Consider the following 5,280-nt stretch of genomic DNA (forward strand, 5'->3'; position numbering starts at 1 on the left):
GTGCAAAATCAACACCCTCTATATCATTATAGAGGGTGTTGGCAAAATAGAGTGAATGTCGCTCCCGCTATTATTATGCTTCCGTGGTAACCGCTACTATTTTCACATTAAAATAACTGAACTAAATAAAATTAGAGATTACAGCTAAGAACTTTTCTCCTTGAGTAAAAGAAACCCGTTTTTGCTGTTTCAAACATATTTGTCAATAATTACATGTATTCGTAAAATCATTATTTGAGGAACAAAAAGGAAATATAAATTGAATGAAAAGTTGCGGTTCGTGTATTAATTAAATCTTCATATTTTAAAGACAAAACAAAGAAAATATACATACTTTGTACGCCAAGTTTCTTGCTTACATCTGCCCATAATTTGTTCACTATGTGTTGTTTGTGGTAATCTGAATGAGCTTGGTTCCACAATGGAACTTTATCAAAAACACAGTTTATTAAAACATTAACATATATTTTCATCTTTATTTTATTTTATTTTATTTTTTATCACCGCACCTCGCAGCGTCGTCTTCTTTCACGTAGAACAAACCTCTCACGTTGTGCTCAATTCCTCTGCAGACGACTCTCCATTCGCACGAATTCAGACGAACAATCCCAGCATGTTGGGATCGTTCGCATTCGCATCTTTTCGCAATTTGCAGGTCGGAACTAGTCGAGGCACTCCAATTTATTTACATGTGCTGGGAAATTCGTATTCGCAATCGCATTCGGAAGCAATGGAGGCTCGCCCTAAGTCATTGTCACACACATAAGGATCGTCTTTTTATATGAACACTAGTATCTTGTGTATAGGCTTACATGCAACGATTTAACTAGTTAACAATCTCAGTCTCTTTTAAAGGTCAAGTGATGCTGTAGGCTAGTAAATAGCACAATGAACTGCCATTTGGAAGACGAGTCCGATTCCAGCAACGATGTAAAAAGCATTGTAAATAGTTTATTTAATTACTTCTATTTTTAGCATTAATGAATTTGAAGATAAGTGTAAATTGTATCAAATAATCTGAATTTTATAAGATAATTAACATACAACATATGTTGTTTAATGACAACAATAAGTACTCTACTCTATTCTATTCTAAAGACACACACACTGGCTAGGACGGTGCAATTGGTACGTTTTACTTAGTGCAAATGTTTAATTCTTCGTGCCATTTATTTTTGCTTAAACTCTTAGTAAAATTCGAACAGCTATATTTTACTTAAGGATGAGATATTAAAGAACTACAATTTATTAAAGAAATTTCAATTCAACTGTATTCTACACTAAAGAAAACCACGAGCGTCTCTGACGGGGGGACACGTCCCCCCAATTATTTTGAGTACGAGATAAATGGATCAATGCTGAATGTATTTAGATCTATATGGAAGAAGTAAAAAACATATTAGTGTATCAGGGTTCGATTCTTGTACGTCCCTGTTCGGGAAGACATATATTACTGTATGTGGTTCGTGTCCTGCAGTTCCCTAGGAGGGCTTAGGCATTCATGACAGTCCGGGATTCGATCCTCTATGTTTTAGACGTCTCCTTTAGACTTCAATATCAATTCGGACTTTCTACCCAAGCTGACCATATAACCACTGGACAACACGGTTCAGAGTTCGGGTCAGAACATTCTGGGAAACTGACATAAAACCTGACTTTAATCGTATTCTCAATGCCGATACAATTTAATAATGCGAAAATTATTATGTTGTATAGGCATTAGTTATTTATGCTGAAAAGAAAAATAAATTAGGTTATTTTAAACTCTAACATACAAATTTAAATCATGGTGATTATTTAGATAAATTATGGTGAAAGGATATGTGTAATTAAATTTCGAAAACCATGAGTTTACCATTAATAATGGTATTTTTTTATAATTTTATATATCTTGTTCCTCCCCCAGTCGTGGTGCTGTATTTGCATTTAAACGGGATCGGAAGAATCACTATTCGCCTTAGCGACGCCGAAAACTATGGATTCGACACTAATTTTTGGGCATTTTTGATCATTATTATGTGTCTCCCTCTCCCCAAGATACGAGGCTGAATTTGGTCGTAAACGGTATCGGAAGTGCAGGATTCAACTCAGCGAACTGGAAAACTATCGATTCGACAATAATATTGTCATTTTCGATCGTTTTTATATATCTTCTCTTCCCTCCGCCAAGCTACGGGGTTAAACTTAGATTTAAATAGCATCGGAAGTATCACTGTTTATCTCAGCGACCCTAAAACTATAGACTCCATTTTAATATCAGTCATTTTCGATCATTTTAAAATATATTTCATTCCTCCTCCCCCTAAACTGCACCGTCAAAGTGATATGACAGAAACCACCTCAGTATGATCCTCATCTATGTTGAAAATGAGATCGAGTTCCGTATGGTGATTCAAGAGTTATTAAATTTAATTTATTTTTGTACATTTTCCATCCCCACCTCCTATCCTAAGTTCTACCGTCAAAGTGATTTGATAAAAAAAAAAACACCCCAAATCAGAACTTCATTTATGTTGAAAATTTGATTGTGATCGACTGACTGGTTCAAGAGTGATGAAGTCACAAAGGCAGCACTAATACTTTTAATATTTTACACACAACACGCACACGCACACACACACACAACCAACTGAAACCCTTACCAACTGAAACAAACCCTAAAAAACTTTCCAGGACCAAACCTCATACATGTTAAAAATTTGATCGAGATTGGACGTTTGGTTCAAGAGTTATTAAGTTTTATTTATTATTTTACTCCCCCTTCCCCTCTCCTAAGTTTTACCGTCAAAGAGAAATGATAAAAACACTCCCAGGCCCAAGCTTCATCTATGTTGAAAATTTGATCGAGATCGGCTGGTTAGTTCAAGAGATTAGGAGTAACAAAAATAGTCACTTTATATTTTATAATATAAATTTATTGTTGTAGTATAATGTTATATCGTTCAATCCTCGATGTGCCGTATACCTAAGGAGGCTAAAAGTTATATTAATAAACAATTATTGAATGTATAAGCATCCGCCCATGAAATCAAACTTGCGGTCTCATGCACTAAGTTTTTGTCAATGCCATGAAAATGTTATTTCGATATTAGTTTTAAGAGTACACAGTGAAATTATCCAACGGATGCTTGAGTTTCGGAGCCAAGGCCATACCCATGTAATCGACACCTATGGTGTACGGTATTACTGATGTTCAATACTACATTTCTCTTTAGTTCTGGAAGAACACCACTAATATGCTTTGAATTGAAATGAAGTATCTAGTGTAATGTCCCACGATTGTGCACCAACGCTAAGGGAGACAGTGATGATGAGAAATGACTGAAATGATGGAACGAAGAAAGTAGGAGGAAACGAAAAAATATTTACAAAACACACGCACATGGTGTTTGTACACCAAAAAAGCTAACTTGGTGCGATATGACACCTGTGTGACTTGAAAAGGAGTAATATCTACGGAAAACGCGAACAACCAATTCAGAAAACGACATGCTGTAGCTATAATCTGCATCGGCAGATCGACTCACACGGATTGCATAAACTACTGGGAACACATTCACTCCGGCAGCATTTTTACTGAAGCCAAGAAATCCATCTCCTTTTTTTTACAATATATATATATATATATATATATATATATATATATATATATATATATATATATATATATATATATATATATATATATATACATACATATATATATATATATATATATATATATATATATATATATATATATATATATATATATATATATATATATAAAAATTCTAGTAGTGCCGGTACTTGTGCAAGACTCTTGCGCTCATCACTAGAAATAAACAATAGAAGCGAAGGTAACAAGAGGAATTTTTTTTTAAAATAGAGAAATTTGAATATTATATATGAGAGTAAATTTCATGCGAACACTGTAGAAGGGCAGCAAGGGACAACTACTATGACAACATAGAAATTAAAGTTAGAAATGAGTGTTTAATGAGCGAATTTAGTTTGAAGAAGATGGAAAGAATACATTGAGAAGCCGGATGACAGCAAGAGTAAACTGTACATTTTAGACATTAAAACGGAAAACGAAGTAAATGAGAATGATTCATTCGACAAGTTCAAACACATACAGCAAAATGAAGAAGAAAAAGGTAGATAATATACCTTTTGAGTTTATTAGGAATACAGAAGAAGAATGAGAATAAAAAATTCGAAATTCGCAATCAAATCAAGTGTCATCGTAATACTTCTTTCGCGAAGTTATTTGTCATAAAAAGAAGAGAAACAAATTGCCGCTGGTGCGAAAAAGAAATAGGCAACATTAATCATTTAATTTTTCAATGTGAACTAATACATCAAAAAAAGAAATATACTTAATGAATTACTGCTTAAGTTCTTCTATACGTTCCCTATCAACATAAGTATGATACTACATACGAAAAATTGGAATCTAATCATGAGTTTAATACAATTCATGCAAGAAAATAACTTAATATATATATATATATATATATATATATATATATATATATATATATATATATATATATATATATATATATATATATAAAGGAACTCGCCGGAATAACAGGATATATATATATATATATATATATATATATATATATATATATATATATATATATATCACAAAGTTACTATATCAATCTCGTTTGTATAACAAATTTACTAGAAACATCCATTAGATCTGCATAAATAGGGGAATCCCGGTGACCCTAAACTACAATGGTTAAAGTAAAACGACATATTTACGACAATAATTCATATTTTATTTATTACAGTTGAATAATAATAAAAGCGTTTCTGGATTTTTTCTGAAGTGTCTGATGTGTAACATAGCATGTTGAATGAACTTGCGGATACATTTAACAATAATTTTACGTAAACGCAACGTAAAGTCTGTAATTTATTTTGTGATAATTAGCGTAGCAATAATGAAGTGTTGAATTTTTTGCGTCGAATTGCTGTACACAAAAGTTTGTGACAACTGGTACTAAGTGATACCCTTGTATTTCGTTTCTGAAGTTAATATTGTTGGATCCATGGTGGAAAGATCTTGGATCCATTCTGTAGCAGTTTTCTAAAAAAAAAATGAATACATTAACGCAACACAAAAAATGCAAAAAGTCATTATAACTGCTATACAAGTATCGCATATTAAATTGCACTTTGTGTTTCGTCGACGGAAACTGATACGGAATGTGCCCGTATGTGTCTTATGACTTTGAATGGGAAACAAAAACTTTTGTTTGTAGTATCTAACAACATTGG

The sequence above is a fragment of the Thermobia domestica genome, chromosome 5 (assembly GCF_964235325.1).
Source record: "Thermobia domestica chromosome 5, izTheDome1.hap1.1, whole genome shotgun sequence".
In the NCBI taxonomy this organism is placed as follows: Eukaryota; Metazoa; Arthropoda; class Insecta; order Zygentoma; family Lepismatidae; genus Thermobia; species Thermobia domestica.